Source organism: Pezoporus occidentalis, unplaced genomic scaffold, assembly GCF_034315485.1.
Source record: "Pezoporus occidentalis ecotype Australia unplaced genomic scaffold, CSIRO_AGI_Poc_V1 ctg73, whole genome shotgun sequence".
In the NCBI taxonomy this organism is placed as follows: Eukaryota; Metazoa; Chordata; class Aves; order Psittaciformes; family Psittacidae; genus Pezoporus; species Pezoporus occidentalis.
Window position 1 is genome coordinate 3,835,811 of NW_026916082.1, and position 26,805 is coordinate 3,862,615.

Sequence of the window (26,805 nt, forward strand, 5' to 3'; positions counted from 1 at the left end):
TTTATGTTTAGATCTTAAGAGCTGTCTAAAAAGGCGGGGTGGGTTCATATGTTTGTAACTTTAGAAAACCTGAATTCTCCAAGACCGAGAGTGCGCTGTGATGAAAGGTCAGTACTCTGAGAGCTCAGTGTGCATCTCCCTGACAGGAAAGATCAAGAGATGGAATGGTTCAAATAAAGCCCTTGGAAATTTTAGCTTCCTGTTCAGTAACTCCTGGTAAATGGTTTTGTATGTGAAAATATTATGGGACACTTGCAATGGGTATCTTAGCATTTATCATCCTGAAATATTAAAGTAGAGTGTAGGAACGTTTCATGTATGATGATGGCCTCTTCATCCATAGCACCATAGGGATGTTTGTTGTCAAAGCCTTGTAGCCCTGTTTGTCTGCACATGGAGCACCAGAGTTCCATCTCATTCTCCTTTTCAAAGAGCATAGAGGATTTTTCCGTGTTTCCCCCTAAAAGAGGAATTCCGAAAGTTGAAATCTTGTAAGATTGCAAACACTTCCAGATAAGCAAAGTCTTCTGGTGTCTCTGTCTGAAGTTAAGGCATTTGTTTGCCCTTTCTACTATCCAAAATTCTTGACTCATTTGGCACACTAACTCCATAAAGCTTTGTCTTTCAAGGCATTTGATTGTTTTGGTTTTTCCTTCTGAAAACAATTTGGTCTCTTTTGTAGCACATTTCAGTTTTGTTCTGTTTTTATGACTTGTTCCCCGTGTTTTCCTTCAGCTGCAATGAAGAGAATTAAGTACAGTTGTAGCCCTGATTAAAATCTTGGCTTAATTGAGTTGCAAATTGCCAGTGACAGACACTTGTCAGGGGGCTGATGATTAGCACCTTTTAGCATTCCTTTGCCTTCCTGAATCTTCGGGATTCTCTCTGGTTTTACCATTGCTTATGCTCATTTCCACTGTTTTTTTTCTCTTTGCAGCATGAAGCTCTGCACAGGGTGTAAATTGCTTTCTCCATGATAGTGACTTGTTAATTAGCTGTCAAGAAAATTCAGTCTCTTTGTAAGGCCTGTCTTGCTTTTCCCTGGGGTACCTTTGATACTTGGTCTCCTAATGCAGGGTCTGAAGGCTGGTTAGAGTACGAAGACTGACATTGCCCATACTGAAATGGCAGCATTTTCAACTACCTTTGAAGGGATTCATAGTGTCATTTGGCATTGCTGAAATAATAATCCTAAATGGAGAAGCTGACAAGGAAATCTATCAAGGAATCATGGAATGGTTTGGGTTGGAAGGGACCTTAAATTTCATCCAGTTCCAACTCTCTGCCATGGGCAAGGGTACCTTCCACTAGACCAGGTTGCTCCAAGCTCTGTCCATCCTGGCCTTTGAACACTGCCAGGGATGGGGCTGCCACAGCTCTTCTGGGCAACCTGCTCCAGTGTCTCAACACCCTCGCAGTAATTTATTCCTAATATCTAATCTGAGTCTGCCATCTCTCAGTTTAAGAACATTCCCCCTTGTCCTGTCACTACATGCCCTCATAAAAAGCTTTTCTCCAGCTTTCTTGTAGGCCCCTTTAGATATTGAAAGGCTCCTCCCTGGAGCCTTCTCTTTTGCAGGCTGAACAAGCCCAGCTCTCTCAGCTTGTCTTCCTAGGAGAGGTACTCCAGCCCTTGGAGCATCTACAGCTTTGTCTGGATTTGCTCCAGCAGCTCCATGTTGTCCTCCTTTTGGACACCCCAGAGCTGGATTCAGGATTGCAGGTGGGGTCTCACGAGAACAGAGTAGAGGGGGAGAATCACCTCACTCAACCTCCTGCTTACCTGCTTAGCTCACTAGACTAACATGGGAGACATTGTATAAGGTACAGGCAGTATATTACCAGTAGTAGTGCTTTTTCTTCCACATGCAAGTTGAGTAACAACCCATGTTTCCTTGCCAGTCCTCTCTAGCATCACTTGCCTTACTGTCAGGGGATGATGCAGGACTGATTCTTGTTACTGATATGCTGAGTTATAGCTTGGGCTGCTGGTCTGTTGATAGAGATGCTAACCCTATTTTAGGGAAATCCAACAAATATATAGAAATTGCAATAGAAATGTAGATTTTGATTAGACAGAGATGCTTAATAATTAAATATAAGTGCTCCTTCTCTCTTTTCTCTAACCCTCAGGAACTATATTCTAGCAAAGGCTCTCAGGTGCTGAGTTTCAGTTGAGGTACCTTGTGGCCCGGGTATGACACTTCTGTATCCAATTATATAATCTATTTTGTATGCTGAGCCCCGAGAGTGGAAAAGATGGAAACATGGGTAGATTGTCAGTTGTTTCCAATGAAGAAATCTCTGTTTGGTGGAACTGTTTGCATTCCTGTGGTCAGTGGTATAAGGAAATACCATGTTATGAAAAATTCCCAATTGTTTCCTTAAGGGCTCTTAGAGTTACACAATCTTTTGATGATTTTGTTTGTTAAAAAAAAACAAAACACAACAAAACAAACCTTCAGTTGGGAACTCAATTCTCTTAATTATTTACTAGGGCTGTTTTTTTATACTCAAGGTTTGGATCCAAACCAGAAGTGTATTTTCCTACTACACACTGATCGGCCATTCTAATATGAGTAGTTGAAGGAAATTGTGTTTTCATTCCAGGACGTGTTTCTTTGGGATACCCCATCCCCTGACTCTCTGTCATTGTGATTACTCATAGTTTCTCTCTGATGATAGATGCAGTCTTAAAATGTTGCTTCTCAGAGTGGGAGAGAGCTCTCAAATAACTAAGTGGCTTTTACACTTTAGTTCTAAGAAGATAAATGGTATCTCTGCCACACACACACAAATCCTGTTGTCCTGCAGACTGAAGCCCTCATTTAACATGTAATTTGTCTTTGCTTTTTCAGTATCCTGTTCGGATTTGTGTAATATGTCTGATTTCTGACATGTGCATTTATTCAGATGTATTCCAAATTTGTTGAGGCTGCTCACATTCAATATTTACTGCTGTCATGTCTTGAGTTAAATCCATCTCTCCTAATTTATTCATCCAAGAATGTCTTTCAGTTGTTATTTTCCCTGATCTGAGAGCTGGCTTTGAGTTGGTTCTTTACTGTGTGACTGTTACTCCTCTTCAGATTTCCTTTTTCCCATTCTTTATGCAATCCTTATCCTTTGTGGCTGAATGTATAATATTCCTTTTGGCCATACAGGCATTTAATTAATGACTAAGAGCTGAGAATATGGCCTAAACAATGCTCAGCATAGTGAAGACCACTGCTGGCCAGTATTTACGTCAGCATTTCTTATCCATACTCAAGGGCTGGGTAGAGTGGGATAAAAAGACCCCAGTAGATTAAGCAGAGTGAATTAGGTCATGGTACCAAGTGGCAAGGGGTTATTTTTGTTGGTTTTGGCTTTTGTTTGTTTTAATAATGTGAATTTTGAATTGGGAAGGGAGGAAGTGCATTGAGTGATACTAGGGAGAAGGGATGTGAAGAAGGAGATTGTATCCAAAGAGTTTGTGACAAAGGGCAGGAAAAATATCTGCTCAAAAGGATACGATGTTTGGAGTCTCATGGTTCCTGGCTTCAGCTGTTTTCCCGCTGCCTTCTTATGCTGAAGAGCTATAGGGTCTCCAGCTTCTCCAGTGGCAGAGGTGAGCAAGCTGGGCATCACTTATGCAGGGGTACACTGGCCTTCATGGGAGTGAGCAGTCCTTTGCAGCTCCCAGAGAGCTAGCTAATGTAGTGTTAAACACCATCATAAATGGGCATCTCTACATTCTGCCAACTGGTGCTGTTGGATCAGGAGGGAATATTACATTTTCATGTCTGAGAGTGGTCTGGCAATGCCCTCTAGAAAGAGTAGCTGTTAGGCTGCAAGACAGGCTCTCTGCTTGTGGGTGACAGCTATGCTTAAAATAACGTATCGGGAACTCGCATAGAAATAGCACTCCCTTATCTCTAGCAGTGTGAAGTAGATGAAAAATAAACCCTACTCATGCTGAGAATAAGTACTCACATTAAAGTGTTTAAATTCCTGATGCTGTGGAGGGCTCCTGCTCTAGCACGACGTTATGATGCCAATGTGTTTTCTCCTCTTTCCCCAGTCTCTGCCATCGCTTGGTGTGCTCTGCCAGGGAGCACTTGGCAGCACAGCAAAATGAGCAAATATGGCCAAGCCCCATGCAGAGCACCTGGCTAGAGCCAATCCTCTCCCCTAAATTTGTGTTCCTGTCAGATCTAAAGGTAGATGAAATAGTTCTGTGGCTGTTTACCTGTATTAATACTGAGTACAAATACATTGTTCATTCCTAAATAAGAACTTGCTGAAGACACTGCCGTATTTATGGCAACATTTATTTTTCAAGGGCGCAAGGAACAGACTTTCTGTGACAAAGTAATTGAGGGAAAAGAGACAATTAGAGCACACATGCAATAACATCTTATTTTTTAACCATGGTTCTCTTGGACACTTTTTGCTTCAGAGTGTCTTGTGACTAATGTCTCACAGTAATTTTGTATAATTCTACTTGCCTTCTTTTGGTGAAGGCTGGTTTCTTTTGAAGTCAGTTCTTTACTGCTGAAGTTCATAGAGCACACTGAGTAACCCAGCCTTTAGTGCTGATGGGGAATGGGATAGCCAGCCTGCTGAAGTGTTGAAACTGGTCAAGTATTTGTAGTACAATATACTGAGAAGACCTAAGCAGCAATGTTTGAAGTTGCTGTATTAAAGTCATGAGAGACTGGAAAGAAAAAGCGCATGATGGTTGAAAGAGGCTGTTACAACCTCATGAATAGCAACAGGTTTGCAGGTTGGTGAGAAGTGCTGCTTGTGTCTGATGGTGGGCTGAGCTCAGGGTTTTTATAATGCATAAAATGTCTCACTTGCACTGTATAGATCTTAAAAAATAAAATGTAGCATATATTTTGTATGCATGTATAAAATCAAGGAGTCTGGCCCCTGTTCAGCAGGAAATAACTGCTTTTCTTTGGAGGATTGGTCAAGGGAAAAGGGAAGACAATGGAAGTACATTTGTCAGGTTCGATTGAACTTGTGCTCAAAGACTTAGAAGACAAAAGGTGATAGAATTAAGCAGTTGCTATCTGATTTACTCATCCTACTTTCATGTCAAAGATGAAGGCAAGCGGAAAACCCATAGCTACTCAGTGGTGTGAAAGGGTCAGAGCAAGGTGGTTGTTTCCTTACGAGCTTTGCACACCAGCAGTTGTCAACCTTCAAAGAGAAGTATTTGTGTTCCTTTCACTGGCTTCCCACCCAGCCCAAGCCTGCCTGCGGCAGCTCCAGAGTTCAGCTTCTGCTAGGCAACAACAGGAGTTGTGGACTGGGTCTGTGAGGCTCTATTTTAACAATGCAGCAGGTAGACCAGGTTCTACTTTGATTTGTAACCCAGTGTGCCTGAGGCAAAATGGTGAGATTCCCAACTAGCTGCTCTTAAATGAGACTACCCTACAAAAGAATCTTTTGTATGTGAAAAATGCCTTCTATGATAAGACAGTAAAATGTAATTCACTAAAATACTCTGAAAAACAGTTCATGAAAATAAATGTTGTGTTAATGTGTTCTTAAGTTTTAAGTGTACAGTATATTCCAGTAATACTGAAAAGTCTACCAGGAGTCAGTAATCTCCTTCTTCTGTTTTACAGGTCAACTACATTACTAGAGCAAGGAGAGCTGTGGAAAAAATCAAGGTACCTAAAAAACATTTTACTGTCTGAATTCTTGGCTGTGTGGTTGCTCCTCGTTTAGTGTAAGGATTTTAAGGGGGAGGAGGGGAACTGGATCAGCAAACTGCCACATTAAAAAGCAGAGACCAAAAAAAATCACAGTAACTTTAGTCTCAATGTTGTGCAAAATACTTTTGTGAGATGAAATTGTACTTTAGCATTGGTGTGTATGCAAGAGTCTGAACAACAATCCATAATATTTAGAATCCTAGGATTATAGAATAGTTAGGGTTGGAAGGGATCTTAAGATCATCCAGTTCCAACCCCCCTGCCATGGACAGGAATACCAGATATTTGCTCCAGATATGTGATGGAGCCTCTTAGGTATAAAGATATCAAGGTGTCCTGCAATTTCCAGCCACAGTGAGGTGAATATCACCTATTTATACTACTGGGTACACCGACCAGCTGATAGGTATCATCAAAGATGAGTGAATGTGGTGCTTGAGCTTTGACATTCATCACCAGTCATCAGCGGATTTCACTTTATTTAACCAGGACGTGTAGAGTTCCTAAAGATGCAGAAGGAGGTAGACAAAGACAGCCAAACCTGAGCAGTAGCCTGTTTTTTACAGCTGAGGAACTAGGGGGTTTTGATACCTTTTTCAGACAATTCTATTATGTCCTACAAGTGTTACTATGGTATTGCTAGCATATGTTGTGTTGAGGTCTTCATTTTTATAATAGCAGCAAGCATTCCTGCAGTGCAGTTTCTTAGGGATTTTAATACCTAATCTCTTATCTGAAGTATGGTTTTTACCAGTGTTTTCTACAGCTCCCCAGTCCTTGATTAAAATAATCCAGAGTGGTATAACTTACGTTTTCATGCCTGTTATGTAACTAAACCTGCCTATATTAAAATAATCCTGTTGCTAACACCTGGCTGTGATTCTTTTGGGTTTAGTTTTGGGGGGCTTTTGGAGTCAGAAAAGTTAATTTTCCCTTATTTGCTGTGAAATGTTACCTGGGAAATGCTACACATGCCTTACAAATGCAGAAACATTATAGGGCAGAAACAAGGAGTCAAGGCATTATCACTTCAGCAGAATATAAAGACAATGGCTTTTATTAATAAAAGCTTATTGAATACCTTTGTGCACTTCAAGTTGAATACTGCTGAGCTGCCTTCTTCCATTAAGAGTGCATGAATTTTTTACTTGTTGCCGAGAAGAGCTGTGGCTGTCCCATCCCTGGCAGTGTTCAAGGCCAGGTTGGATGGGGCTTGGAACAACCTGCCCTAGTGGAAGGTGTCCCTGCTCTGGCCAGGGGGCTGGAACTGGATGATCTCTAAGGTCCCTTCTAACCCAAACCATTCTGTAATTCTATGACGTGTTCATCGATAATGCCTTTCATTTCAAGAAGCAGCTTCATTTCTTGGTTCTTTGATTTTTTTACTTTTAAGATCATTCAGGTGATCGCTTCCACCTTTAAATCTGATGCTTGGGCTGTTTAAAATACAAGTTGTTTTCCTGGGATACTGGGTGACTGACAGCTGTACATGGAGCCCCAGCATGTCTGCGTTCCCTTTGGTGTTGAATTGGCCTCTCCCGCAGGCTCCTGGTAAGATGAGAAGCTGGCAAAAAGCATAAAATGGAATTCATGTGTGGCTGGAAAAAAGATACAAGTGAGTCTCAGACTCTTTATCTGGCGTCTCCAGTGCTGAAGGAGAGGTTTCTATCTCTTTGCTCAATTTAGACAGAGATTTTGCTCCAGACATTTTTTTGCCCCTCACTGTGCAAAACCTGTCAGATCCTTTTCCTGACACTTTCTCCCCCATCAGTCCCTCAGAAAGACTTCAAAAGAGATTTTTTCCCTATTGCAAAAGGAGCCAGACATGGCCTTTCTCATTCACCCTGCATTTGAAGCATTGATAAGTAACATGTGGCTGGCTCCAAACTGGAGACTTTCCCAGCCATTTAAGAAAACACTGTTAATAGTTAAGTTTTAAACAAAACTATAGGATTGTTCTCCCTTCTTTGCAATTGTTCTTTTATGTAATATATCCCAAGAGTTTTGATTCTCTCCTGTCTGAAGCAGTCAGAATTCACTACTGTCTTTCTGATTAACACATATTGAAAAGAAATGTCAATTCTAAAAACTTTTCCATATGGGAAGGGTTTCTTTATTCATAATCTGTGTCACGCTGTTTAAGCTGTAACTTTCTTTAATGCCTTTGGATCATCACTGTGTGGAACACTTACTGCAGGAGTGCCCTAGCAGAAAGAAAAACATTATTTTTAAAACTTGAAACTGACTAAGAGGAGCCTGGAATGGAAATCCACTGTCCTGCATAATTGTTTAAACCTGCTACACAGTTGTGCAAAGGTATGAACTGAGAGGCCTCCGCCATAAAATGGAACTGGGACTTCATCTTCAAAGACAGGGTATGCCTGAGGACAGCCTCTGGTCCTTTTAATATGAGTAGAGCTCACTTGAAAGGCAAGGCTGCAGATGAGGAAGAATGTAACCTGGGGGTTTATGAGCTTATTCAGTAAACTCCAATCTGGTGCATCGCATTATTGCTGGGAGAACACAGTAAAACAACTGCCTTTTTATTTCCTGCTCTGCCTAAGGAACAGTTTAAAAGCAAATGGTATAAATGTATAAAAATACAGGAAGATGGAAGATTAATCTAAATCTGTGTTCAAATATACCACCTGAATTGATTTTTCTTTTAAAATAATAATAAAGCCCCCAAGCTCTCCCTGAAACACAGAGACTGGCTGCATTATCCCCTAACTATTTAACCTGGTTAAGTCAAATTCAGTGTTGGCTCTTAGCTGCTGGGCAAGCTGCACTCCCTGCAGCTTCTGTTGTCCCACGTGTGAGGAGGGCTCAGACCCTGAATATTCAGGGGACCTGTTGGGGCCATTTTCTAAAACCACCTCACTAAACTCTAAGTAGATTCAGCAAGTTTATAAAGTTGGTTTTGGTTGTTTTTTTTCTCCAGTGCCTTTCTCTGATATGAAATGCATTTCTACACCCCATTTAGCATTCCTTATTTGGCTAGAAATTAGACTTTTAAAATCCCCTTACACATGGTATTGTGGAAGAAGTGAAGGTAGGGCAGAGTGAGACAGTTACCAAAGTAGTTTTACATATTATCAAAGTAGAGTTGACAAAAAATTTTGTCTCTGTCCTACTTGAAGTGTCAGTCCTTACTGTCCCATTCCCCAGCGTGTGCACACACACGGGGACATACCTGTTTTGCAGCACTGGTGAGGCTTGTGTTTCTAACCAGGCTGCTGTAGTTTTGGTGCTTTTGAGCCTCTGAGCTTTCTAAGCCTAGAGAAAGGCTAGATGTTTGTGGACTATTTTAAGCATGCTCTTAAAAGCTTCCTCCCCACCCCTTAATGCATCTTTCAACACGTCTGTCTCCATTTTCCTGCCTGCCCTCACTCACCCTTTAAGTCCAGCAAGGAGGAAGTGGGATGAACATTGGCTCAAAATCCATTTTGAGAGTGCACCCCTTCCTAGGACTATGCAAGTAAAACTGTTCAATAGGTGTTTACTTCTGTGTATATCGCATTTCAGCAAATAAGGAGAGATTGTATTCCCTGTCTTCTGTCAGTTACCAGCCCTGACAGAACCACACTTGAACATTCTAGAGGCCTGGTATCCTTTACTGGGGTCTTTATTGTCCCCTCTGATCCTCATGGTCAGCGTGAAGTTTCTTATTTTGGTCAGGTTTTTAACTGGGGCTATTTAAGTCACCCAGGTGGGGCTCTTCAAGCATCAGTGACTCTACATAATCCTGTCTGCATGAATGATGAAGCAGAACATGGGATACAAGTGCATTTCTGCCTTAAATGCCTGTTCCCAGTAAATACTCATAAAAAGAAGTTGGTCTAGCAGTCTGATAGCAAAAACGAAGTTAAACACACAGCTGGGCTCATGCACATTTCATAGAATCATGTAACCCGATATACTTGGCTCTCCACAATGGATCAGTTTGAAGCTTTTTTTGCTCCTAGCATTGAGAAGTTTCAGTGCAAAAAAGTCTGTCTTTGACTTAATCTTCTCGCTAAATAGTTATAGTTGCAGAGAGTAAGATTTGTGCATGCAATATCTGCATTCTGCATTTTCTCATATTGGAAAAAGATCACTACGTTCATCATGAAGATTATTGCATTTTTCTGGAGGCTTTCATTTGTGGGACTTTTTCTCTCCTGTTGAGGTAAAGAGACTTTCTGGAGCTCAGTTCCTGTTTGCATGGCTGGTCTCAACCTTGTCCTGTACTGGACGTGATGGTTGTGCTGTATCTCCTCCACCTCTTCAGCTTTCCCTACTGGTGGTAGTGCTTGTGCCGCACTGTGACCGCTTGCATCAAAGCCCTGGAACTCTGCCCAGATGCTCATAAACAAATGAACTACAATGTGGGATGTATATTTTGCAAGCTAAAGTAATCAAAGAGAATATTAAAAAAGAGATAAAAGGAGATCCTGTTCAACATTTTTACAGTTGTTGCCTTTCTCCCAAAAAACACTTGCTTTTTGTGTAGCTCTTGTTGCTTTGTTACGTATGTGAAAGGGGTTTGTGGTTGTTGATTGTGTTTTTAATTATTATTTAAAAATCACCATCATTTTCAGCATAGATTGCTATTATAAAATAGAACCGGTTATCTGTACCCTCAGTACCAAGCTGGTGATCGCTTGTCTCACAAGAGCCAAACCCAAAGCTTCTCTCGCATGCTCAGTATAAGCTTGAGCACTTGCACTGCTTCTCTCTCTGATGGAAAGCTGGAGGAGGAGAACCCAGTGGTTGAGGATGAGGAAGCTTTTAAAGTAAAACAGGAAATCATCATACTAGGATATTTGCAGAATTGCTGCTACATCGGTGATCTACAGTAGTAAGGAAGGCTTATCCAAAATCACTCAGCGTTTTAAAATGGGAAGAGAGCGCTTGAAACAAAGACTGCTTCCACAGGCATGCTGCTAATCCCTGGGTTTGAGCAGGATTTTTGTAGATACTACTCCTGTTAGGAGAGAGACAATTCAGGGTTTCCCAGCCAGCATTTCTTTCGAAGGCATTAGTTTAATTATATTAAAATCCTGAATTATTGTTGTCCTTTTCTTTCTGTGTTCCCATGAGGGCCTGGAATGTGTTGAAGAGTGTTGGATTGCTCTTCACAGTTTTCCCTTTCCGATGCCCCTATCGTGGAAACAGTTTGCTGGCAGCAGATAAATTTCTGTATCTCATTGCCTGTCAAATTCCTCAGTCCCTGTGATAAAGCAGTTTCATGCGAGACAGAAGGAGGAAGAGGACAGCATTCATGTAAAGCCTCTCATTGTAGCAGGGTTGGAAGAGCTTGGTGGGTATCTCCAGAGGGAATTGCAGGGGGTGGGTGCTGCCAAGCACAGAAGTGCTGGAGCTCACCAAATAAAACCCTTGTCCTTTTCCAGTTGACACAAGTAGGCTGATAAAAGTTAGTAGTACAGCTTGTGTTATCAAATCCTGTTAATTGTGAATTAATGAAGAGCAGCTCTGTGAAAAAGAGTTGATAGAATTATTTGCAAGCTTGTGACATGGTGATCAGATTTTCAGCTCTTTCAATGTGATGCTGGAATTAAAATGCTGATTCAGAATTGCAGACTGACATATTTTAAACCAGTAAGCTTATAATACAAGAGAACAGACATAGCTTAAAAATTCTTTCCAAAAGGCAAAATCATTCTATTCTACCAGCACTAGAACTGTTAATAAATGGGTTTAAATGTGTCACCCTACCTCTACCACGATGTACTTAATATTTTAAATTGCTCCATAGCTTAGGAGTAAGGCTGGCCTTGATGGTTTAAAAATGCTGAATGTTTGAGAGCACAAAAGAAGAAGGTAGCTAGATGTGTATCAGCTCAACCCTGTGACTTTACCATGGACATTGTTGGGTTTTTATCCAGCCTAGTCTGGCTTGGCTTTATTCATAAACTGAGTGCAGTGAATGAGGAATAAATGTTTGAAAGTTTTACTTTTTCCAGAGTAGTTACAAGCCTTAAAACTCTCTTCCACTCAATACTGACTTAATAATTTCAACAACAGGCTGTGCTTTTAGGGTTTTTTTGCCCCTGTTCAGTCATTGAAGTGTATTCAGTAATGGTACCTCCTTAGCAAATGTTGATACTTAGAAAGCCAGTTTAATAAACACACAGCTTTTTGTTTCCCCTTTGCTGAGGCTGGATTTACTTCCAAACAGCTCAGTTCTAGTAACATGAGGGGTTTCTGTGTGCTAATGACCAGTGACTCTTCACAGAAAAGAATCTGTTAAATGTGGAACTAGTTTTAAGCTTTGGCTTAGCTGTGCACCTTGCCATGGCAGGTTGAAACAATGCAAGTCGAGTTATTTACAGCTGATGCTCTCTTAATTCTGTTCCTTCTAAAGGGATTATGCTGTTAACTGAGACTTTGTAACACCACAGTCTGCTGGTTATCAGTGTGGAGTGCTAGGAAACGTGATTTGTTTTGTGTCATCTTTAGGCTGAGGAGAGTTTGGGTTGCAAGGGGTTGCGGGTAGAACAATCTCTGACATAGTGTAAGTGTGAGGGACTTGTTCATGCTCTGCATTCAGGATCTGTTTTCAGTGGGCAGCAGTTGCTGCTGTTGCCCGGTTTCTACATCTTAATGTAGAGATACATGGAGCTTCATGTCAAACAGTTCGGTTTGAAGCTTGTCTATACAAGTAATTAGAGTAACCTGTAACTGGTTCTCCTAATTTTAAGTTCAATTTATCTATGTTTCTGGGTTAACAATAGTGTAGCTACACAGATCAGTGAGAGATGGTTGCTGAACCAAATTCATTTATTCTCAGCTAGCAGTCTTTAAATGGTCTCGTGCCATCCTCACAATTATATTTGACACAGGCTGTGACTTCAGATTGAGTTTATTCTTCTAAAAATCTAAAGCAGTCAAGCTCCCCAGATATTACAGTCTAACAACAAACCAACCCCCTTTGTTTGCTTTCTGTTTGCAGTCTTTGAACAAGTGCACTTTAAAAATGAGGAATTATGAAACACATGGTATTATGAAACATAACTGTAACTCAGAAGAGTTCCAATCCTGGTTGTTATACATTGAATAAATTGCCTTGGTGTTTGGAACAGTAACCTGCTACCATGAAGATACAGGAGGTGGTTTCGTGAGTGTTTTCAAAGGAGGAAGCCTGTTGATGCCCTTCTTAAGCATGTAGAAGGCAGTCACTTCAGTGTCACTTTCAGTATGGTGGCCTATGGGGTCCAGGATGGCAAAAATGGTTCTTTACCTGGCTCTCAGTCAGTATGATTGTATGGTTGAACTGAAAGTTCACTGGTGGCATCTGAGCCAGGGAACTGAATGATGCAGTTCCCATGCCAGCCTTCTGCCTTTGCTGTAGTCATAAAAGTGAGAATACTTGTTATAGGGGAGTTGAAGCTTGCAGGTGGTAAAGCAGCTTTTAAAGACTGTGAATTAGAAGTTGGATAAAACATATACCATCTATCAAAGGCATCCAACTTTTTGTTGTGGTTGTTGATACTTTTTAAGAGGGTAAGAGGGTTTTCTAACAGAGTTAAGGGATCCCTTAGAAACAAGGAGGCATCTTTCAAAAGTTGAAGCCATCTCCAAAGAAAATAGAAAGGAGGAGAAAAAAAAGTCTCACAAATCAAATTTTAAAGTATAAGAAGTCTGGCTAAAAGATATTCTGAGAAACAATCTGCTAAAGATATGGGAGCCTACAATAAGTCATTTGAATTGAATCATTTCAAGTACATCAGAAATGGACATTTTTCCAGACAGACTGGGGAGCTGATAGATGACTGAAGTGTAAAAGAAGTGCTCGGCAAAGATAAGGTGCAGAATGAAAGCTCAATCATTCGTATCCAAGTTGACTTTCCTGAGAGATTTTAATGCAGGAGCCTTGTTTCATAGGTGCTATTTTGAGCATTGGTCTGAAATTGAAATGTTGGTGGAAAAGATATTTAAACCTAAAAGAGAGCAGCAAACTGCCAGGAGTAGATAACGTTTGCCCAAAAGATCCTGAGGTAACTGCATGCGACAGCACTGATCTGGGATCTGTTACTTCAAACTGCTGCAGGATCCGAGGCAGGAAAATAGGCAAACACAATTTTAATATATTAAAAGCATTCCAGAAATAGTCAGGGTACCACAGAGCAGCAGGTCTGTACAGGCAAGTTGATATGTTTCAGTAGGAACAAAGACCTTGGAATTGGTAAACACAGCATTTATCTCATGGGTTGGGGGAAGGTGCACATGTGCATTTCAGATAGATGGGCTTTAGCCTTATGGTGGGACATGGAGTTAACGGGTGTCAGATGCAAAAAACACAATCATTTGTTCTGTAATCATATAGATAAGTATATTTTTCACAAAGTTATAACCTAGAAACAGCATGCTATAGTACAATGCATAGGATAACTGGATGTCAATATGTAATTGGATCATAAAAACTAGTGGACTGACATTAACCCCATTGCATCAAGTATACTAAATAACCCGTATAGAGTCAAAATCTGTGACTCACAATGTATATTAATTTACATGTGAATGTTTGTTCAGTTCTGGTCAAGTTCTGACCACAAGATGCAAATGAGGTTTACTTTGTGGTGTATGTGGCATGGTCAGTAAGTAGACTGCTATGGATTCTGCCAAGTCTGAATTTTCTCCCATCTTCATGTGCAATTGGCACAAATCAGACTGGATATGACTTTTACACTGCTGGTAACACACACTTCCTGATAAGAGAATACAAAATAAATAAAGTAGTGTTATCCTGGCATCAGATACAAGGACTGAGGAAAAAAAGGTTGTTTTTTTTTTTTTGCCTAATAGTCACTTCATGCAAGTTATTCCATGGGTACAACCTCTTCAAGGTGTCTAGCCGCATTGCAGCCCAAATATGGTTTAAGTTTCTTCAGTGTAAAAAGTTTGCATTGGAATAAAACATCAGTTTCTTTCCTACTAGTTCATCATAAGTGTATGAATTCATGACCTGAATGAGGAAATGGGCATTTTATGAACTTCACTTTTGCTACAAAAGAGAAAAATACCTAATTAAAAGAAAGAGCTGTTTGATAATGCTTGTTTCAATGACATCTCCCTTGAAGGAGTAAACAGTTGCACAAAGCAGTAAAGCTGTGTGCTGTGAGGATTGTTTGGTTTTCACTTATTTATCATCCTAAACAGGAAGAACTTCCATTTCACCAGTTGTGTTTAAAGTTGCTGATGACCTGTGGATTCTTGAAAATAAATAACTGGGTGGGGGGGGAACCCTTAATACCGATCTGTGTAAAAAAAATTTAATACCTTAATGACTGTGAAATAGCTTTAAAGTGAAACAGATTTACTAGAACAGCCAAAACTTCTTCTGCATCTGTCAGCTGTGTACTAATTTTATAACCAAGAACTATAAAATATGAGGAAAGCTTACCGAAAAGCTCAGGTTACAGCCGTGGAAACATTTTCTTTGGCCGAATCTGGCTTTGGGGAGGTAGGCTGTAGATAAATTCATGCTATTCTTTTTCGAGCATAGAACACCAAGTTTGCACCATTGTTTTGCACACATTGTGTCATATGGAAGAAAGCATCTGTTTGTAGGTGGGTACTGATACGCTTGTGTGACTTGGAAAAGTATTCAGAAATCGTCTTCACCATAACTTACAATGCTGTGTGTTGGCCATGAATCATGCTGATTCCACCCCAGATCATCTAGCTGTCGTACAAGGAGGTGAGCTTAAATTAGCTTTTACCAAACACGTTTCAGTGGAGTGCATTCAATACATTCCACTGCAGTGAGCTCCATGTTACAGTGAGTATAGCAAGGGGTCTGTACCTGGCTGATGGGTATGGGGGGTGGTTGAAGCTTTAACTCAGCTTTCAATATGAACTGGCTAAGGATTTCTAGTGTGAAGGAGGACTTTTCTTATTTGCCTGTCATACCAACATTGAAAAGTACAGGCTTAGTACCATGTTCATGTCCAGAAGTTTGAGTTGTGTAATGCGTTTGCCCATTTTTGGCTCAAATTCTTTCATGATGGCAATAATAAAATGCAGAAGAGTCTTTGTACAGTAGCTTTGAGCATTTACTGGGAGAGGGAGGGGAAATATCATTGCTTTTGATCTCTTTTATGGGACTTGTTAAACACCATTTTCTCTTAAATTTGTTTGCTTTATAGTAGTCTCCATGGACATGTATTTTCCTAGTTAAGTGAATTTGTATTTTGATCACAAACTAAATAAAATTCAAATCTCCTATGTTTCCCTCATTCCTCCTCCCTTCATATTTCCTCCTGCTCTATTCCCTGCATGTTGAGGGGCTTTATGTTTTTTAAGGGATTGGACATGTATTTTCACTTAACGCTTGTTATGTTAGCAGCTCCTGCACTTGGTATTCTGAAAGCTTGTTTGTGCCTGCTGACATATTCTCACAGCATATTTTAGTCTACACTCACACTGCTGCTGCCAGATCTTGGTATTTGCTTGGTACTGCTAAGTACTCATTTTATACTGTGTTATATTGCAGTGCAGAATATCAGTATGTGATATGGCTTGTTGACTGGAGCAGTGTAAAAGACCCTTTTGCCTCTGAAGTTATAGAGATGCTTAGAAAAATGTACTACCTGTCATGCTGTGTGAATTGCAAGATTCTGATGAGTAGGCTTTTGCTTTTAAATCCATCGTTTGCCATTTTTTTCCCCTTCTTGGTATCTAAAATAGCAAAGTTATCTCTTCTTGTGTGTTTCCTCAGTCTTGCATGTAGCTTGCTAGTGATTTCGAGCAGCATGTGTCTTGCATAACTTGAGATGTCTGCAATATGGATGTCTGTTTGTGAATTATGTGCCTCTGTTATAATTGCTGCAAGTCTTCACTGCAGTCAGTGGAGTCTAGAAAATTATTTGCTTCATCCTGGAGAGACTTCAATTAGACAATCCAAATGGAAATAGTTGAAGTTAAGCAAAAAGAATCACACTCTAGGACCTAATGATTTCACAAACACCAATGTTGATCATGAAGATGTTAAGTTTCAGTAGTTCATACACAGTATGAATGATAAATGAAACCCATTACTTTAGGACTTAGGAATTTTCTTTTCAGACTGTGAACTTTTAGACATTGAGCAACTTTGCTCCTGATTAAAATTCCGGAGAGAGAAAAACTTAAATCATCCCAAGTGACTCACGGATTATTTAACAGTAAAGAATTAACTCCTCTTGCAAGTTCAGATGGGCACTATTTATCCGTAAACATTATGTTATGTTAATATTTCTAGGCACTATCACGCTCCTTCCATGTATCAGTCAGTATTCCAAGGTATGTGATAAGTATTGCCTGTTTGTTTGCTGGTACTTTTTCAGTGTAAGGGAAACTTCCTCATGTTATGACTGAATGCAGAAACTAGAGGTTTTATGAACCCCTTTTGCATTATTTTAGTGTAAAATTCTTTGCTGTGTAGCAACTCTGAGAGCTAGGCACCACTTAAAACCTCACTACTACTCGCCTGTTAGTCTATTTTGGGATGTAAGTGGTACACAGGCTTCGTGCGCTTTCTGCATCTGAGTTTTAGTCTGAGTCACTTGAATCTCCAGCTTGAAGCCTCATGCCTAAATCTAAACGGTAAATCCTTAAAAGCAGACAGATTGTGTCCTAGAAATAAATACCAGACCTTCCCTGCTTTTAAGCAATGCATAGATTGTGGAGAGATTTGCTGCACAAGAAAGAATTTTGCTCTGGAGAAGTAAAAAGAGAAAAGACTGTTCAGCAAACAGTTGTGTTTAGTTGACAAGCATACACCTGCGCGGTTCACTTGAAGGACTTCTGTTTGTAGTTACTGATGCAGTGAAATTTATTCTCTTGGCACTTTGAACATCATCAGTATTTTCATGGCCTTCTAGCAAAATATTGCTGAAAACTGAGCCTGAGAAACAATTCTTATATCGATAACTATTCTTTTAATAGCCATTATAAGAAGTAAGTTACAGTGAGAGTCATTTCTAAGCTACAGCTTACTGTTGCCATCCCTTAGTTTGCTGAAATATCTTAGATTTTGCTGTAGGTCTAATAAAGCCTTTAATTCCTCTGTGATTTTTAGATTAAAAACTTCTGTGTTTTGCTGCTGAAGTATAGTTTTGCCTCATATGGCCCAATATTTAGGATGACTAATATATTTACCAATATCTAAGTAATAGTAGTAGTAGTAGTATCGCAGCATTAATGTGAAATGAACTAAGCCCTGGAGAGCTGACCTGTGTGCCTTGGAAGTCTTGACGTTGTTCAGAGAAACTGTTCCTATGTGCCCTTGCTTCCACCTCCTTCCCCCCATGACTTCTCCCGCAATGTAAAACTGGATTGTTCATATACAGAAACTTTCTGTGTATGTTTCTAATATGTGAGAAAGTCAGGTTTTGCTGCGATAGGCAGTAAGAAATCACACACCCCCCCCCCCCCCCCCAATGGATTTGCCTCTGTGGAGTAGCTGCAAGTGAAATTACAGGAAGAATGATGAGTGCTGTTCTTGCTTTCAGGCAGCAGTGCAACAATACAGCAAGATTACTTGCAGCCTAAAATGTGCTATACTTCTGATTTAAAAAAGTTATGCTGCTTCTGTTTACCTATTATTGAGTCCTTGGTTCCTAGGGAGTAAAAAGAGAAGGTATTTTAAACCACTTGCACAAATTCATACTTTTCAGGTAGCCACAGGGTTTTGTATTTACTTTCCTTGGGAAACTGATTTACTGGAAGTCCCCTGGTTTTGCGTGACAACACCACATGCTTGCGTAGGTGTAGAGATGATGCCAACCTTCCAAAAGCATAGGTCTAAACTTGAGATCTACATTTTAAAAGGTAATGTTTAAATATTTCACCAGTCTTTGCTAAAAGAGTATTGGTCTCACATTTGTTTCATTACTGGAGGGACGCAATATCACAGTCTTACTTCTGCAGAGTGTTTTTCTTTCACACACTGGACACAAGCCTGTGGTTTCAGCAGACCCTATTTATTCAGCAAAATATACAAGATGGGTACTTCAGCATGGCTTTTGTAAAGGGAATAGCCCCTTAATAGTTACTTTTTACCTTAGGTACTGGTCTTGAAAATGGTCAAGTGCAAATATTTTTTTATTAGTGTTATTTTCCTGAATACCTGTGCACTTTGAGCTGTTGCCCCTCAATGAGTGGTCCTGCAAATCAAAAGTGACCTGCTATTACTAAAGATCAAAGGAGCTGTTTTTAACTGGTGGTGGAGCTGAAGAAAGAAATGCCAGTAATATACATTAGAAGAGTCTTGCTGTGTGTGGCTTTACCCAGAGAAAAGGAATCCATATGGATAACTTGGAATTTTTAAATGGGGCAGGCTTGGCTTAAGGGAGGAAAAAATACATGTTGTTTTGGGGTGGTTTTTTTAGGGGTTAGATGGAAAAGGTGAGCTGTGCATGTAGCTTTGTCGGTTTATTCCAGAATTGGATGAAATTTCCAGGCACTCAGAGGGACAGGGTTTCTAGATGTTCTTGATTACATAGAATCATAGAATAGTTAGGGTTGGAAAGGACCTTAAGATCATCTAGTTCCAACCCCCCCTGCTATGGGCAGGGACACCTCACACTAAACCATGCCACCCAAGGCTCTGTCCAACATAGCCTTGAACACCGCCAGGGATGGAGCATTCACAACTTCCTTGGGCAACCCATTCCAGTGCCTCACCACCCTTACAGTAAAGAACTTCTGCCTTATATCTAACCTGAACTTCCCCTGCTTAAGTTTTAACCCATTACCCCTTGTCCTATCACTATAGTCCCTAATGAAGAGTCCCTCCCCAGCATCCTTATAGCCCCCTTTCAGATACTGGAAGGCTGCTATGAGGTCTCCACACAGCCTCCTCTTCTCCAGGCTGAACAGCCCCAACTTTCTCAGCCTATCTTCATACAGGAGGTGCTCCAGTCCCCTGATCATCATGGCCCTCCTCTGGACTTGTTCCAACAGTTCCATGTCCTTTTTATGCTGAGGACACCAGAACTGTACATAGTACTCCAAGTGAGGTCTCACAAGCGCAGGGTAGAGGGGCAGGATCACCTCCCTTGACCTGCTGATCTCGCTTCTTTTGATGCAGCCCAGGATACAGCTGGCTTTCTGAGCTGCGAGCACACACTGCTGGCTCATGTTCATTTTCTCATCAACGCCCTTGATTTATATATTCTATGCCTTTCCTGGAAACTGAAGGTTGGCATGAGGGAATTTTATTCATAGGAAAGTCTGAATTCTTCCTTACGTTCTGGAGCTTCAGGGTGGCAAGATTACTCACCAATTAAGTAGTAACAACTTATGAATAAGCCTTACTTTGATGTGGATGGAGCCAAGTCTCTAGCAACTTTACTGTAAAAGCACTAATCCCAAATAAAAGTAACGGCTTTCATGAAGTGCCCTAAGTCTACATGTTTGGCATCAGCCAACAGAGATGTCTTGGCAGAGGTGGTATAGACACTTGAGTTTCTGAGACTCTCCCACCTTGCCCCTGTGTGGGTAAGTAAACAAGTTGTGTGTCCTGCATGCTGAACCTGGCTTTGCTGGCAGCTCCCTATCCCCTACTCCCGCCGCCCTCTCCCCCTGATAACTTTACCCTCCTAACGCAGATAGGCAACGCTCTGGTCTGGATTTCATTTCTTCTTCTTCAGCTCTGTGCGATCCCGCGCGCATTCCTAACGCGTTACCAACAGCCCACGGCTCTGAAAGCGCTGTATCAGCTTTCAGTGGCAAAAGCTCGGAGAGGAAACAGGCCGGTTCCTCTGTGTGCAAACAGCTGGGCAGTTGTGGATGGAATTAATTGCTGATATACACTGGCTGTGTTTTTCTTCTTTTGTCATTTCCTTTGCAGCTGTGAAAGCCTTTGAAAACAGCACAGACTCTCTCGGCAGTAGCGATGCAAAAGTACTGAAGTACATGAGCTTATTAGGATCTGTGTACAAAATACCACCTCTCCTTAGCTGTGACAGCCAGCACTGTTGACATGGATATTCAAATCCAACTGCACCTTCCAGAAGTAATTTCTGATTTTGGACTTCCAGCTTAAAAGTCTACTGCGGAGTTGTGGCTTTCTGAAAGCAACATTCAGTGTTTTCTGAAAATAGGAGTCAAAGTGGAGCACTGGAAATAATCCGTTCTGAAAATAGTTGGCTTCCATCTATAGGTTTGGAGCTATTATATCAAATAGCCTGATGCTGCTTTAGCCAAATGTGAAACAGTCAAGTTGCTGAAAGTCATGTTCCTGGCCAGCAGTTATGGGAAATTTATCACGAGGTTGGAAAATACACATGTTATCAACAGGGCTGCATGTCTGCCTCCAGGCTTCACCCAGCCCCTAACAATGCAAAACAAACCACCCATCACAAATCAAAAAGTGCTGTCAAAAGTAGATTCTGAGCACTAATGGTGTCAGAAGCTGCAGAATGCTGGGTTTAGTTGTAAAATCAGTGGAAAAATGCGTAGTACCTATTGTTGAAGATAATATTTTGTTAGCTTCCACCCTTTAAGCTCCACAGATATTTTTCCTCGTGTTTATTAAGCTGTTCTAAAAACACTTCTGTTCTATGGAATTGTTAGGCATCCCCTACTTAGCAGGCTTACTCTGCCATGCAGTTTACTCAGGGGAGCATCTCTAAGCTCTTTCGCCATAAAAACTACAGCTCTCCTAGGGATACACCATAATTGCACACTGTAAACTTATAAATACCCTGATACCTAGAATGGATTGCTTATTGAAATAAATGCTAGAGAAAGTTTTTGTTGTTTTAAGACCTGGTCCTAATAACTAAATAAATGAAGTTGTACAAATATGCTGAAAATGTCCCCACCAGCTTATGTTGTGCAATTACTTCTACCACAAGATGAGTATTTCAAAGGTCCCACTGAAACCACGGCCATTATTTGTGGTAAGAAATACTGCACAGAGTGAGGAAGGGCTGACAGACCAAGATCTTAAAAATCAAATAATTTTTTAACCAATAATAGAAAAATTAACATTACACAACTCGTGGAAGGAGCCAGGCTTGCAGTCACAGCATCCATAGCAGCCAAACTCTTAACATCTGTGTGCTTGTACTTGCAGCAAAAACAGGGAAGTGCATCCTAGTGTTTTAGCCTTTTACCCAAGGGATTTCTGCTGTGCCTTCATGTGTGTCATAGCTAATAGCACATAGGGAGACACCAAACCAAGCCTGGCTCGCATGGCACTCCGGAAGTTCAGCTGTAGTAACTTGATTGTAAATCTGAGCTGGAGCGTCAATATGTTCAGACTGTGGCTGTTACTTCAAAGAATACAGGCTGCCTCTTTGAAAGGCTTCTTGTTTTTATAGCAACACAGAAGTTAACTATTACATAAGTCGTATGTTATACGTATGTGTGTAGGTGAGTATATATATGTACGCTGATATTTAAATATACATGCATCATGGGCAGCCTGTCCCACTAAGTATTTTTTGGCAGGTAACAATCATGGAAACAATTAAAATTCCTGTGCAGCATCAGATTAGTTATTTTTTTGGGAGAGTGGGTGGTATTTTGAGAGGAAAAAAAAAGCAGATCTGTTCTTTAGATCCAGTGTAAAAGCGTTCTGGAGTTTTTTTTACCAGAAGCTCTCTGTCAATTTGTGTTTTGACAGAAAGGTCTCACCATCAGGAATACAGTTCTGGGGTTTGTACTGTGGTATATTATTAGTAAATACTTAAGAAATGATGGAGCTGCAGTTGTTTCTATGGCCAGTAACCAACTGTCCATTTCAAGGTGCCAAACAATGGATGAAAACAGTGCTCTGAACTGCCCTGTAGTGCAAGTTGTTAAAGTTTAGAAACTCTTTGCTTTCTTCTCTGGCTTCATGTTATTTCCTGATTCACTTCAGTCTAGTGTCTGTGTGACTGAGAGATTGAAAGGGGCAAAAAGCCCAACCAGTTTTTAAGAACTTGTACAGTAGCTGGGCAATTTAATTTCATCCAACATTGAAGATCCTGATCCCTGTGGGGTTACGTGACAAGTTGGTGGCGTGATTTGCTTTGCAAACCTATAAATGAGTTTATGTTTCTGAATCTCTCAGCTGTGGTTTCTTTCTCCACCCTTTCTCATGAATAAACTTGAAAAATATTCAGGACAAGATTTCTCTGGACTTGCCACATCTGATGATATCTTTTTCAACTGTGGTCTTTATATACATGTACTTCTTAAACAATTGGGAGGTATGGTGCAATGTGCTTCCTCAGAGGGAGGAACTCTGTTAGTAAAGATGACTAATTCTGTGGGAAGAGTCAAGCACACAAAATGCTAATGCTGTAGCTGGGAGGAGTCTGTAGCTTTGGTTCTTAATTCCCTTTGGGTTTTGACAGTGACTTGGAACAAGGAAGTATTCAGTCAGTTATGGTGAAACATGGAAAAGATTTCAATCCTCCTGCCAACTAATATACTCTCATATTATATATACTTTCAATATACTAATAAGTTCAGTGTCTTAATCAATCACCTGACTTGCTACATGAAGTAATTACATGCAATTAATAAATATTTCAGCTTGTTCTGCATGTGATTTATAAGCCTTAGTTGACTAATCCAATGCATCGTTGCGTGAGCTTTGTGTAAGAGGGGGTTCATTCAATAAAAATAAAAGGAGCATTTAAAGAGCCTTTTATTCCTGTCATAAAGATGCTTTGTGCTATTGCCGTTGTGTGTTTGACAGCACAGTTGGGGATGGATGCTGCAGAAATTTGTCTTGTATTTTGGTTGTCTTCTATTTTGAGACTTGCATGATTTTTATCTTCAGTGTCGTGCCATGACTGGTGAGTTACCATTTCTGTGCTTGAATGGGGTTTTCCTGTGGAGCTAGCATCTGTGTCATCCATAAATCAGTTACTCTGTTTCCCTCAGTTGTTGTGCATATTACAGGGGTTTGGTTTAGGAAATGCGATCGGATTCTTCTTCCACTTATGTCCAGGAGAGCACCAGCCTCAGCAGAACTGGGCTCAGTGTTTTCAGTATATACTGGCACCTAAAGTGAGCACAACCACATCGGGCACAGGGCTGATTCTGCTGTGGTGCTCCAGTGGCCTTTGAGGTTTTAATTTTATGAAGCAAAATAAATCAAGTACGTATGGTTTTGTTTAGTGGTAGGGTTTGGCTTTGTTCTCTTTTTTTTCAGCTGATTATGAATAGATAATCTTGATTTAATTTGGAAGATACATTTTAACACTTGGCTCTAAAACATAGTGCAGCACCAGTCACATGGTTACCGCTATTGTTGCACTGTAGTTCCCTATCTCAGTTTATTGTATCCAAGTAGTTCAACTTCTGTGAATATGTGTGTTAATGGACTTTTATCACGTGCATGAGTAGTAGCAGGCTAGACGCTCTCCTGTGTTAGTCATTGCAGTGAGAGATAATAGACAAGTCTGTTCTCTTTTAAAGCTATAGCAGAATACATCAAGCAGCCTCATTAATCTATACTGTAATAGCATCCAGTGCCTTGGATTACATCAGATTCTTATGATAAACACATAACTAGCTATGGAATTCAATTTTCTGGTGTCCAAAAAAGGCGAGACACCCAAGTATTTTGCAATAAACAAACTTGAATTAGGGAGAAAAGATGAGGAAAACTCTTCTAATTTCCAGTAGGTTAATCATGCTTTCAACATCTGGAATTAAGGTTTCTCTTAAGTGCAGTTTTGAGATCTGCAGTATTAATCCCAGGGTTTTTCTGAGGGCATGCAGAATTTAGCCTAGGAGTTGGATACTCAGTCCTGGCGCTTGTTTTCTGCATTGTTCCCACATTCTGGCACTCAGCTCCCTTTCCTCGCCTCGCTGAGCACTGAAAAGGACATAAATTGACATAACTAGATTTTTCTGCCTGGTGCAAGGGAAGCAGCCTGGAAGATAAACTTTAACCTATCATCCTGTCAACAAATTTGCATTGTTACAGAGGCAAGAATTTATATACTGTGGAGTCAAGAATAGCGTGCAGGGACAATGCATTGAGATAGACAAAGTGCGTATCTGAAGTTATATTATTTTCAGCCTATAAATAGGAGCTAAGCATCCCACTGTTCGGTTTGCTTTCCCATAACTGTAGCATAAAAAAAGTTCTCAGTATTTCCACTGGCCTAAAGTGAGGAAATCCTAAGAACAACCAAAGTTGAAGAATTAATGGGAAAATTATGGAAGCATTTGGCCTGTCAGTCATGTTGGGATGGCTGACTTCTCCTAGCAGCCTATACTGTGTCTTCAGCATGCCACAGCTCGGTTATGCAACCTTGGGAAATTTCTCTCCTGCTGAATGCACTCCTCCTTTATTAAGGCTAATGGGAGTCATGTGTTGGCGTCAGTGGGAAAACAGACCCTTACAAATCTTTCTGGTAGATTTGGTGGAAACAGAGCTCACGTTCATTATTTCTGTGTTCTGGGCGGTTGGATGGCTCATTAGCAGGATGTTAATGATGTTCAGTACACTTCTTTATTGGATGAGAGGATGTGGCGAAAATATAAAATTAGTGACTTCTCACTCTTTTAATTTCCTGTATTGCTGGATTAATTTCTTCCTTTTGTGTCCTTTCTCTCATCCCAGTACTTAAACACTGTTCCCTGTAACCCTGTGGATGTGATACTGGGGGTGCTCCAGCCCCGCTGTTGGGCCACTTTGCCCTAAGCCTTGGAAACTTACTACAGCTGAGTAGCAATCATTATGTTTTCAGTCCTTCTAGAATTAAATGCAGGAAGCATAAACATTGATCAGGTAGGAGCCAAATTCTAGTGGTGGGACTGTCATGTTAATATCATAGAATCCCAGACAGGTTTGGATTGGAAGGCACCTGAAAGCTCATGCAGTTCCAACCCCCTGCCAGGGGCAGGGACACCTTCCACTAGACCAGGTTGCTCCAAGCTATGTCCAGCCTGGCCTTGAGCACTGCCAAGGATGGGGCAGCCACAGCTTCTCTGAGCAACCTGTGCTGCAACATCACCACTCTCACAGTAAAGAATTTCTTCCTAATGTCTAATGCAAATCTTCCCTCTTTCAGTTTAAACCCTAACCTATTACCCCTTGTCCTCTCACTACATGCCCTGTAAAAAGTTCTTCTCCAGAATTCTTGTAGGTCCCTTCAGGTATTGGAAGGCTGCTCTAAGGTCTCTCTGGAGCCTTCCTTTCGCCTGGCTGAACAAGTCCAGCTCTCTCAGGCTGTCTCCATAGCAGAGGTGCTCCAGCTCTTGGATCATCTTCATGGCCTCCTCTGGGCTTGTTTGAGCAGGTCCATGTCCCTCTTGTGTTGAGGGTATCTATAGTGACAGCCACACGCAGAGGCAGTAAACCTGGTTTTGCACGGATCCATAGGGCAGGGGCGAGGAGCGACAGGCGAGAGCCACGCCGCTGCTTCACTGAGCAGATGTCCCTGCAAAGTGGCTGCTGACAAAAACAACCCCAGCGAGTCACAGCCTGGGCTGCCCCCCCCACCTCCTCCTCCTCGTGACGCTGAGCCCTTGGCCCGTGGTGGGAATTCGCTTCCCCTCGGAAGACGCCGCTTTCGTTTTATCTCGCAGAGGCCACCGCAAGGGAACAATAGGCTATTAGAGCGTTAGAACAACGGGCTCTGACTGACCTCTCATTGCTTCATTGTGCAAGGGAGGCTAAAAGGAGAGGCTGGCTGCCCTCGGAGCTCATTTGGTGGCCAGAGCCTGGGCTGTTGGTGGCTGTGAAGTGAGGGTGGCCACGAGGGCGCATAGAGGGGCTGCCCCCTGTGAAAGGGAAAGAAATAAACACAGAAATGGTGTTGGCGAAGTACAAGTGGTTTGTTTGGGTTTTTTCTTCCTGGTATAAAATCTGTCTTTATTCTTCAGCTTTGAAGACAAAGCTATGACATGGTTATTTTTGTCACTGCAATAGTAAGAATGGCTGGAAATGGCTGAATCACAGGCACAGAGTTCAGTCACCAGCAAAAAGGTGCTGGCGTCCCAGTTTCACATGGAACAGGGCAGACAGGGTTCTACCCCCCATACCTGATTTTATCATGAATGCAGCCATCATTCTCCCCAAAACTGTGCACATCTGTAAGCAATTAGATAAATGATGCTATTGATATCATAAAAATCAGAGTCAAACTTG

At 41.1% G+C, this 26,805-nt stretch overlaps 1 protein-coding gene across 2 annotated transcripts in view; it reads left to right on the forward strand.

Annotated features, from left to right (window-relative positions):
• ADD3 (adducin 3) overlaps positions 1-26,805 on the forward strand; it is a 99,722-nt gene that overhangs the window by 28,184 nt on the left and 44,733 nt on the right. For both annotated transcript variants that reach the window (XM_062601895.1, XM_062601897.1), the window contains exon 2: positions 5,622-5,666. The gene's annotated coding sequence lies outside the window, so the exon portion shown is untranslated. The remainder of the gene's footprint in view (positions 1-5,621; positions 5,667-26,805) is intronic.